The sequence below is a fragment of the Leopardus geoffroyi genome, chromosome C2, assembly GCF_018350155.1.
Source record: "Leopardus geoffroyi isolate Oge1 chromosome C2, O.geoffroyi_Oge1_pat1.0, whole genome shotgun sequence".
Taxonomy (NCBI): Eukaryota; Metazoa; Chordata; class Mammalia; order Carnivora; family Felidae; genus Leopardus; species Leopardus geoffroyi.
In genome coordinates this window covers 97,398,011-97,410,108 of record NC_059333.1, presented here as the reverse complement: position 1 = coordinate 97,410,108, position 12,098 = coordinate 97,398,011, and the positions used below count along the sequence as shown (strand labels likewise).

At 36.5% G+C, this 12,098-nt stretch overlaps 1 long non-coding RNA gene across 9 annotated transcripts in view; it reads left to right on the top strand.

The window, feature by feature from the left end:
• LOC123611280 overlaps window positions 1-12,098 on the top strand; it is a 211,775-nt gene that overhangs the window by 12,490 nt on the left and 187,187 nt on the right. For all 9 annotated transcript variants that reach the window (XR_006718529.1, XR_006718533.1, XR_006718532.1 and 6 more), the window contains exon 2: window positions 5,723-5,845. This is a non-coding gene — a long non-coding RNA (uncharacterized LOC123611280). The remainder of the gene's footprint in view (window positions 1-5,722; window positions 5,846-12,098) is intronic.

Here is a 12,098-nt window from a genome sequence, read left to right as displayed (position 1 = left end):
ATTCAATTAAGCACTGTAGAATTACAATTGAATAGTTAGAAGTTTTGATATACTACTGTATATGATACTATGGTAGAACATAGTGAAAATAAAGCCACATGGAAAATCTAGTGGAATCTTTACCAACCCTTCAATATTTCCTCCAAAGCTAGCACTTCTACAATGTAATCCCCATCATAAAGCAACCCAAGAACATTCATTTCCAATCAATAGGTTTCTGAGAATGATACATTAAAAGGGAAATGGAAAAATAATTTATCTTATTCTAATTGTACACTCTAAGAAAATAATATGAAACAATTTTGGTTGTTTGGAAACAAAAATGGATCGTTATTGTCTCAGAGAGATTTTATGTGAAAAATACATTTGATAACAATGTGAATTCTTTTAAACTATTATATTCTGTAATCATCTGGGGAAATAGTTTTGGGAATTAATACAACAGAAATATTTATAGAAAAGACATTAAAAGGAAAAATAGCAGACATAGTTGATTCCTTGTGACATTCTTTTATAGTATAAAAATCATGAAATCCTTGGTCCATATCACAGAGATAATGCTGAAAAAATTCTAATCACTTTATCATTATTTCTAGCAGTGTCCCGGAGCTCCAATTCTAAGGGCAGAGCTTTCTTTAAGTATCTAACATGAAGACATAGCTCAGAGAATTTTTGAAGAAATAGTTTCTTCACATGAAGTATACTTGATAATAACATTTTAATGTAATATTGACATTTCTGGTTTTTAACTCTGTTGGGCAGAATCTTGATGGAAAAGAAAATCACTTGTGACAGCTTCAGCATGAGTGTCTAATATCATGGCAATTTAACCCGGTTTTATCCTATATCAGAGGTATTCCATCGGAAAAGAACTAAAGTGCCCTTCATGTTTTATAGAAGCAAGTAATTTTTCATAACAAATGATGCTAAAATAGTCTTAAAATTATTAACTCTTATTAAATGAATATTGTGGGAAATATTGGTGGTTTATTTTCAGAGGTTTTTGGTAGGCAAAATATAAATCATTAAAAATATAGAGTATACATAAAAACGTGGATATATTATATAATATATATAGAAAAATAGAAAAATACGTATAATATTGGTCAGAGTATTGATTTACCCATTTGTACTAAACTGGTCTTTGGTCAAACAATTGAAAAGGTGAACCAAGTCATGACATTTGTGATCCATGTATGTGATCCATTTATACTTGAACATTGGACTGTCTACACTCTTGCTTCTGAGAGTACAGTCCACAGGCCAGCAGCATCAGAATTGCCTTGGGTCTAGATAGAAGTGCAGAATCTCAGCCCCTAGGCTCCAGATCTACTGAGTCAGCGTCTGCACTTCAACAAGACCCCCTAGGTGCTTAAAGCATTAACTACATCAGGGGATTTCAACTCTGGCTACACATTAGCATCAGTTGGGGTGCTTTTAAAATGTTTTATTCCCAGGCCTTACCCCGGACCAATTAAACAAGACTCTTTAAGGGTAGAACCAGGGCATGAGTATTTTTATTTGCTCACCAAGTGATTCTAATATGCTGCAAAGCATGAGAACTATTAGTTACACAATGCCCAAACAATCAGTAGATTCAATGTATTCTGAAAAGGCATAAAAGAAAAAGGAAGTGAAACCAATTACTTTGTATTTGGTACTACTCTATAAATGATTGATTTTTTTTAACTGTTAATAAGTTTGCTTAGCTCCTGTGTGAACACAGCCTATTGTGTCTCACCCTGCCTAGAAGTGTATTGTATTGTAAATCAAGAAGAAGAACACTTTGCCAAATCAATTAAAAGGAGTTTTAGGTTTGTTTTTCAACTTTGCTTCCCTTTGTCAGCCTTGCTTTCCAGCCTGACAGATCTAAATGCTGGGTCTCAGACACTGTGCACATGCAAACCCCTGCACCTTTGGATTACCCACCCTCTTCTCCATGCACTCAGTGTTCAGTGTTTTACCCTGTAATATTCCCTTGTCTCTCTAGCCCCAAATGAATTTGTTTCCTCTGAATCCCCATGTTACTTACTGTGTCTGTCATGCATTCTCACTGTATAGTCTTACATTGCTAGCTCCACTATTTAGTGGAATAAAATGACCTGTTGTTTAATTTCTATATATAATCTCAGTCATTAGCAATCTATTTGAAAATGTTATGCATGAATAGGGAAGGGAAAAAGAAATCATGGCATAGTACATATGGCAGTCATTATAATCCTGTTTTATAGGTGAGCAAATGGAGTCTCAGAGAGCAAGGTGACAGGCTAGTAAGTTTCAACAGTAAGATATTTTCCCCAAGATTATTTAACTCAAAGTACAGGGGCAGTTTGATTGCTTTCATGTATATGTGTGTATTTAATATGTTATAGTACTTCAACAATAGTTCTGGGGCAGAGTTAGAATATGAATACACCAAAACATTCATTTTATTTTTATTTTTATTTTTGAGAGACAGAGAGAGGCAGAGCACAAGTGGGGGAGGGGCAGAGAGAGAGGAAGACAAAGAATCCGAAGCAGGTGCCAGGCTCTGAGCTGTCAGCACAGAGCCCGACATGGGGCTCGAACTTACAAACTGTGAGATCATGACCTGAGCTGAAGTCGGCTGCTTAACTGAGCCACCCAGGCACCCCACACCAAAACATTCCGAAAGAAAACTCCCTCTCAAAATTGATGTCCACTCTTCTCTTTGGAATACATTCAATGATTATTCTTTTTTAAATCAATTTGCTTTCTTCTGTTAGAAAATTAATGAAGTTTGATGAATAGGGGCAAAGGGAGGTGGTCATATTACACTTCTTTAAAATTACATCTTATGCTAAGTGAAATAAGTCAAAGACATGCTCTGATTTCACTTATACGTGGTAGCTAAAAAACAAAACAAATGAACAAACAAAAAGCAGAAACAGACCCATAAATATAGAGACCAAATTGATAGTCGCCAGTGGAAAAGGGAGTGGAGGGATGGACAAAATGGGTGAGAGGAGTGGATGATACAGGCTTCCAGTTCTGGAATGAAGATGACCTAGGAAGAAGAGGTATAGCATAAGGAATATAGTCAATGATACCGTAGCAGGGTTACATGCTGACAGAGGGTAGTAGCTACACTTATGGTGAGGATAGCACAACATATAGACTTGTCTAATCTGTATGCTGTACACCTGAAACTAGTGTAACATTGTGTGTCAATTATAGTTTATTTACAAAGAAAAACAGGAGGGGCACCTGGGTGGCTCACTTGGCTAAGCATCTGACTTGTGATGTCGGCTCATGTCATGATCTCATGTTTCATGAAATCAAGACCCGTGTTGGGCCCTACATGGGTAGCACAGAGCCTGCTTGGGAATCTCTCTCTCTCTCTCTCTCTCTCTCTCTCTCTGCCCCTCTCCTGTGCATATGCTTGTGCATGTGTGTGGGTGTGCACTCTCTCTCTCAAAATAAATAAACATTAAAAAAATAAAAAATAAAATGACATTTTAATGTACAACTAATACCAGAATAACTTTTTCTTATAAAAAATTAGAATATTGGAGATATGGCTAAAATCTCTTTTTCCAACACCCTCCCACACACACATCATGCACTCCACCCAATCTAGATGCCTCTCTTTCCTCCCTGGAAGTAATCATTTTTATTTGTGCACACCCTTAAATATATTTTTAATGTCTTTAATACATATACACGGTATATTATCATAATTTTTATAGAATTTTTTTATGTTTTTAAAAAATTTTTTTAATGTTTATTCATTCCTGAGAGACATAGTGAGAGTGGGGGAGGGGCAGAGAGAGAGGGAGACACAGAATCCAAAGCAGGTTCCAGGCTCTGGACTGTCAGCACAGAGCCCGACATGGGACTCAAACCCATGAACTGTGAGATCATGACTTGAGCTGAAGTCGGACGCCCAACCAACTCAGCCACCCAAGTGCCCCTTTTTATGTTTTTATCATATAAAACATAGGATTCTTGGAAACTAAGAGTTTTACTTGTACATCTAAAGTAAAAGACCTGGGAAGGATATCTAACTGAGGGGTCGACAGAATTAAGATTCGAAATTATATCTCAACCCTGTGGAATAATATCCTAAAGCTAGAGAGATAAAAATTTAGCTAGCATAAATGTTAAAGTCCTGTTTAAAGTACAAATAACAAATGGAGAATTCTGAATTGAAATTCGTTTATATTAAAAAGATTTACAGGCTTATGTATCACACTCACAATTTAATAAAAATTCTAATACTTTGAAGTTAGTAGTTCTTATATCTAAAATAAGATTCCTTTAATAATATCAGAAATTACTCCAGAATATCTAAATTTAGAAGGAAAATACTAGATTGTATACAATGTGTATAATACGATGAACAAATAATTTTAAAATGTGGGATTTACTTTGTGACTTCATATATTTTCAGACATAGACATATGTATATATTTTTTTCTTTTTCACACACAGACACACAACAATGCCAAGTGAAAGAAAATTCCTTTGTTTCCCTCAGGTCAAGCTCTGTAAACATACAAAACATTTTTTACAGATCAGATAGTTTTAATATGAGAAAAATCCTACAATGGAGCACTACAGTAGTATTCCTTGTCAATGTTGATGACTTCTCAAGTAAGGATTTTGCCCCAATGGACTTAATCTCACTCAATGTAAAGCTAATTGTCTATCGTGACAACATATTTTAGTGGCGAATATTCATACCCAACATTCTTTGACAGAATATCTGGAATTGACGACATGGGAAGTCAGCGACGTTTCCTGCCTGATACACATGCTTGCCCATGTTAAATGTCCACCTCTGCCTGATTTTTACTTTGACACTTGCCAACAGGCATAGATTTCAAGTAAAGAGTATTCTCCAAACAAGAAAAATTTAGAAGCCCTTTATCCACTGATTACCTCAAAGGTTTTCCCTACATTTGTGGATATCTTCTCTTCATGATTTTAGATGCATAAGTGCTGATTTACCTAGGGTATAAGGAAGTAGACATTCTGAAGGATGAATTTATTTTCCTTTCCTAAAGAAAGGTGAATATGACATTAATTTATCATGACCTTGACTGGTCATAAGACATAGGTGACCATGAGTCTTGATCTCTTTTCATTTCTTCGAAAATTAAACTCTCATATAAACATGCTAAGCATTTCAGAAAATGGAAACCTGAGTGACAAGGAAAAAGCTGAATCAATGGAGCAAATGTATTGATGCATTTTTAAGAACTCCAAACCATGGTTTTACTTGAATTTATCTATCTTTGCCTTGATGTCCACCATAGCACATGAGAAGGAGATTCAAGGTCTTAACTCTATTATTGGCTTTATTCAGCAGCATCAGACCAATAATAGGTGTTTATCTACTAGTGCGTGCTGCTCCAGATAGAGTAGCTCATTGAAATTCTCCCCTCCGGTTTTCCTTCCCCAAGGAAATATCTATATCTCAGATCTGTCTAATTAACTAGTATGTGAAGAATAGAAAACTGTGAGACAATCCCTATGCTCATCGTTGCTGGGCTTTAAAAAGCTCAATAAAGTTTCTATCTACATTTTCTTGTTTACACTGTGGAGCAAAATGGATCAAACAAGCAAAGATTTGTGGCAACAGAGACAGTGCCTTTGTACAATATAACACATACTGTGTATCAAAGAAATATTGTGCCACTTCTCCGAAGCTGACATTGGAATGACATTGTAATCCTGGCCATCTGTCTTTCTCCTCTAGATGTCGATGAATGTGCGGTGGTGAATGGAGGCTGCCAGCAGCGCTATATTAACACTCTGGGCACCTTCCACTGTGAATGTGATACGGGATACAGACTCCATGCTGACGAACGCACCTGCATAAGTGAGTAAATATTAGAACCAGCTTGAAGCCGTTTTCAATGAAAATCGACCTGCCCATGTAGGGGCAGGAAGGAAAGGTTTTTCTATTGTAAAAATACCTCTGGAAGCTGATGGTTTTCAAGTACAAATCTATCTCTTAAGATAAAAAATACATTTTGCTATTAAAAGACTGAAAGACAAAAAGAGATGGGGGAGGAAATACAGAAATTAACATTCATAAGTAAAACTCGAATCCCCAAATGCGTATTTCTATAGACTGTCATTTTTGCCACATGCAGTGAAGTGTAAATTTGTTAGTTATTGCTTATACAGGAGTACAGCACAGGGCCACAATGAAGAGAGGACAGGACGCTGAACTGCTACAATCACTAGCTACAAGGTTCACTCGTTTCAGATCAGACTCAGAACTGGGCTCATGATTGTATCAGCAAAAATTATAACCGATAATAAGTCAAGGATCTTAGGGTTGCTCAAGAATAGTTAAAACTACACGCATGAAATATGAAGTTATTGTAATTTATTATACATCAAATTATTCTCAGCTGTTAGTTTTGGGTGTTAGGGTTATTATGTTAAATCTTCTCTGATTATTTCTAACTTTAATAAATTTTCTAAAATAAGTAGGTACACAGAAAAAAAAAACAGAATAAACTTGTAAACTTCTGTGCTCCCTGTATGATTTATACATGCTCTTTTTGTTGTTTTAACAAGTAATTTAGGTAAGTGCTTATTTTTCTAAATTTTTAAAAATGTTTTTTTTATTTATTTCTGAGAGAGAGACAGAGAGAGAGAGAGAGTGAGCAGGGGAGGGGCAGAGAGAGAGGGAGGCATAGAATGTGAAGCAGGTTCCAGGCTCTGAGGTGTCAGCACAGAGCCTGATGTGGGGCTTGAACTCATGAATCAGGAGATCATGACCTGAGCTGAAGTCTGATGCTTAACTGACTGAGCCACCCAGGTGCCCCCAAAGTGTTTATTTTTTAATTGAATGATTATTCCCAGATGGAATCAAGCATATTCTAATTTTATCTCTAGGTCTCTTTTAAAAGTATTTATTATATATAGGGCTTGTTCACTAGTCCATTTACTCAAAATTATTAGTGTTTTATAAGTATTCTATAATTATGAAACTTGAACTAGAAATCAGCCAATTTCATGTAGTTTCATTACATGTGCTTCCTTTTTCTTTTTCTCATCATGTTTTCAAGGAAATGAGAGAAGGCCAAGGGAAACAGGTACAGATGTCCTCGTCATAGGTCTGATTTTGATATGAGAAAATGGGGTTCTGACAGCAACAAAAAGACTTTGCCAAAATCGAGTGAAAATACAGATAGAAGTCATAACCAAGCAACCAGGGAACTCAATAGCATAATGATTATATCTACAGGAATCACAAATGGTGGGACAGCAGCCCATGCATATTTATGTAACCCAAATAGACCCTTCTTTTTGCAAGATTACTGGTTTTAGCAACAGGAATCCCTTTCCCATCCACATCCCCAGCCTGTAAGGTCTTCAGGGTAACATCCTTTAAACTGCCGTTCTAACTTCTCTCAGTCACAAAATATTTGGGAGCAGCAGGATTATTGATACATACAGATGAGGTATTTATCAGTTAAGGTTGAGCTGGTGAATTTTTGTATCTGATAGACAAATATTTTGCCAAGTAGTAATTTCTATAAATCTATGATATCTGGTCTTTTTGATAAGGCCAAATAAACACTCTAATAACCAACTAAATTATATACACAGGTATAATTTCCTAAGTTTTGGTGGTTAATAGCTATTTCTTAGTAAAATCATTAAGCACTTTTCTTATTCCTGACCGCCATTGCCCTTGAATTTTCTAAATTTTGTTCTAATGACTTCGGGTCAAGAGTGGAGTTGGATAAGGATATTATGGTTTATCTTCTCTATTTCTATTCCTTAAAAGTCCTGCTGTGCAGATACACGGACACTACAGTTATAACTTAGTTTCAGTTCCTTATGCTGATCTTCTATGCAGAATTTCAGCATGGTATACAAATTATATATATATATATATATATATATATATATATATATATATATATGGTGCAAAGTAAGCTAATGAGAGGTATGGATTTCATGGCTATAATCTTTTTAAAGCATTAACCCCACAGATGTGACTCTACTGATGGTACATGGCTGAGACCCAGCACTTGACCTTTATGGAAATTCTGATGCCTCTCTCACATAAAACACTGAAGGGCCTTAAGAATCTCAGGTGATACAATTACAGCATTCTTGTTAAAATGAGTTAGAGAAGAATTTAAGTACTTTGTATTTAAAGACTAATACTGTAAGCTTGAGGGTAAGAACTATTTGCTTATTTGTTTTGAAAAACTAGGTTTACTGTAGAGAACTGAATTTCATAGTAGTTTGTATTTTGAGTTATATTGTAGGAAGGGTCAGATATTTTTAAAAACAGGAAAATTAAGTTAGCTTGCTTTCCCTTTGGAATTTTTTACCTGGCAGAAGACTGAAAATGGTGGTTGATACTTACAGGGAAATTGTAGTAGACAGAAATTCATCGTGACTCATGGTAGGGTCACGGAAGAAAAGACGGAGTTATGGAATTTTATGATTCCACTACTTCGGGGTACTTGAAATTAATTGCCTCCATTTATCCCTTCCTCCCTTCCTTCTCTTCCTTCCTACCTCTGCCCCATTTTTCCCATCAGTCATAGACCTAGGCTAGTGTGACATTTTGAATTATAGCCTCTGGTGCTCTTTGCACTTTGTCTTAATCACAGTTACAGTAAAGTAAACTCCCTGTACCTCTAAACATTTACAGAGTTTCAGATGATTTTGCTTTAAAAAAAAAAAGGGTCCCCTCTCTAGCGATCGTGCACTTGTGGTGATATACGGCCAGTCAGCCTCTGCCAGAATGATAAAGTTCCGTGAAGTGCTTTCAGACAAAGGTCCATGGTAGCTGACTGCCATGGCAGGAAGTACGAGTGTGTGGGCCACATGGTTCCTTAGAAAGGGTTTCTTGGACTGCCAATACAGTGTGATCCCAGCAAAACTGGGGAGTTTAGCCCCAATGCGCTTCATCTCAGCTTCTGAATGTGTCTATAAATTCTTGAAATATATGTCATTTGGGGGCGGGGTGGGGGGAGGCAAGAGCTTATTATTTTCATCAGATTCCTAAAGGTATCTATGACACCTCAAAACATTCCACACGTCTTTTTGTCCTTACGATGGCACTTCTTAAGAAGGTGTATGTGTGGGGGGATCTCATGACGCTGTTATGTCAGGATACTGTCGCGTGATACTATCATATGGTCTAAAGCAATGCTGGTCAGTGACTGCTTCTCCCTACGGCCTCCTTTATGATAGAATTCCAAGCCAGAGGCCTGACTCCCTGTCCTTCAGTAGCATGCTTCCTGGCCTGCTATGACCTCTCCTGAGAGACAGCAGCATCAGGAAAGCCTGTCTGAGGAGATGTCCCCCATGGGAGGAGCACCGCAACAAGTGAGACCAGCCATGCCTGGTTGTTGGAAGGGCACAGACAAAGCATGGGAAAGCAGACAGAAATGGAATTCTCACCAGAGTTGATTTGCTATTCGTAGTCTCCATTAATACAGATCTCATCAAGTAATTCATATACCTTTAAATTTTCCTTTACTTAGAGACCAAAAGCGTAAAAATTAGAAACTTCTAGGGGCACCTGGGTGGCTCAATTGGTTAAGTGTCTGACTTCAGCCCAGGCCATGATCTCGCGGTTCGTGGGTTTGAGCGCTGCATCTGGCTCTGTGCTGACAGCATAGAGCCTGGAGTCTGCTTCAGATTCTGTGTCTCCCTCTCTCTCTCTGCCCCTCCCTTGCTCATGCTCTCTTTTTCTCTCTCTCTCAAAAATAAATAAACATTGAAAAAAATTTTGCTTAAATAAAACAAAAAATTAGAAACTTTTAGCAATCATCTTTTGTAGAAATCATCAGACAGATAGATGTGTTGATGTTCTCACCAGTCTACCATTGACTCTTGTCCACAGATTAGGAACAGTGGCACAGTAGAAATCCAAGCTAGCGCGTGGACTTCTATAAAGCATGTAATCTTTCTGCACCCTGGTTTCCTTATGTGTAAAATGTGAAAATTGGACAAAAATGACCTTAGAGCTACTGCATCTCTAAAGTGTTGCAATTTTATGGAGTTTCTAAAAGGACTAATTCATAACAAATCATCTGCTAACCTATATTTTTAAAAACTCGATTGAATTATGTGTAATAATTACCCTTTAGAGCTCTAAGTTTATTTGAAAAGTTTTTAAAGAATTTAGGCTTTAGAAAGCCCAAGCATAAAATCAGGGTGAGAATTTTATGTCCACTTTAATTAAAATGAGTGTGTATCTCAAATGTTTTTATTGGAAAAAAATTATACTTCAATGCTTGTGTGAAAATACTATTTTTTATAATTGTATCTGGGAAGAATCTGAGAAATTATCTAGCCCCATCTCCTATGTGAGAGAGAGTCTGCCTTCTCTCTCCCCCATTTGAAGATAGGCCAGAAGGTGGCTGGCCTCCTTAAGCCAAGAAGAAAACTGTCATCAGACACCGAACTCCATCTTGGACTTTCCAGCCCCCAGAACTATAGAAAATAAACTTCTGTTGACAAAGCCACCCAGTCTGGTATTTTGTAATGGCCCCTGAGCAGATGAACATACTCCTGGTTCTCCTTTACCCACCCCTTCTCTGCTTTATCTCCATTTTGCTCTTCTACTTTCAGACGTAAATCAGTACTTGTAAAATATCTGGCAGGTATTTATTAAATATTAGCTTTTACTATGACAGAATATTCAAAAACACAAGAAACTTTACCCAGATGGATTTGCTTGTTGGGGAAAAACTCAAACTCACTGCAATATTTCTAGGTTTTGATCTTTGCCAGTGTTCTCTGTTACAAAATATATCACCCTTCGATAGCTTTTAATTAGTGATTTTCTTATTGTTAAGAGGCGGACTTTAGTAAATATTGCTAAATATAGGTAGTAATGATAATGTAGACTAACCCCCTTATACTGCCAGTGGATATTTTTTCACAGCCAGAGGCTACATACCAAAATAATTTATATTACCCAGATTTTCTGTATTTAGCTGTATAATTTGCATTTTAAGTAGCTTGTAAGGTTTTAGCTATAATTTGATAGACCTCACAAAATCTTTCATGATTTTCCATTTTTAATAGCAACCTTGTGAGACACACTCAGCTCAAATCTGCATTCATAATCATGTCCTTCCCCAGATATATTTGTTGAAATCAGCCTTTCCAGAGGGGTGAAATAATTAAATGATTGAAAGTTTTAATGCTTGCATAGTTCTCTTACCTTTCTTTCATGCCTTCAGCGCATAGATTTATTAACATCTGCACTCACGAATAAACAAATGGAATCACTGATGTCTGCACAGAGAAACCTCAGGTCAACAACATTTTAATTATTTTAGTCTTTAATGCAAGAATTCTTCATTTCCAGTTGCTGGGAATGGTCAGAATCTGTTTTTGTTCATTGTCCCCTTTTTAGTCTCACTAAATGAGAGGGGAACAAAAAGGAAAAAGAAAGGTAACGGGTAAGCTGTAAACTAAAGATTTTTTTCATGTGGGTAAGTGTGTGACAGTAGGGTAAGAGGTCATATTTTAATTCCAAATAAACAGAAGCTGGATGGAAAGAAAAGGAGGGAAGGACAACCTAGAAACTGGATTAAATAAAGATACCCTTAGTAAAACTTTGAGCTTGAATAAATTTTCTTAGATAAGATTTTTATGAGTTTCACATTTAAGTTAATGCTAAACTTAGAAAAAAAGATTGAGAAAACCATTAGGTGTGGTGGTCTTTGTACAATGGATTCTTTTGTTTTGATCTCAGTGTTCTGATCAGTGATGTCTAAGTTTTATCTGATAGAAAGAGTAGAAGATTCTTTCGACGGAATGCAAAGCGGTTGCCCTAAAATTGGAGATGAAAGAGGTTGAAGACTTTCATTGTAACTACCTTTCAATTAGTTGCATTATTTATGAAGACAAATTAGAAACAGAATTCATTTCAGATGACAGCTGATGTCTTGAAAAGGGATATGTCAGGTTAAAAAAATTGTTTAGTTTGTCAGGTTGATGGCATCTCTCAGTCATTATCAGATTCCTTTCCCTCTCAATATTAATCACTTTTGTGTGGTAGATGATAAATTTAATTCCCAACTTTGAATTTAAGGAACACTTCCCCATGCCCTCCTCATCCCCAATCTGTA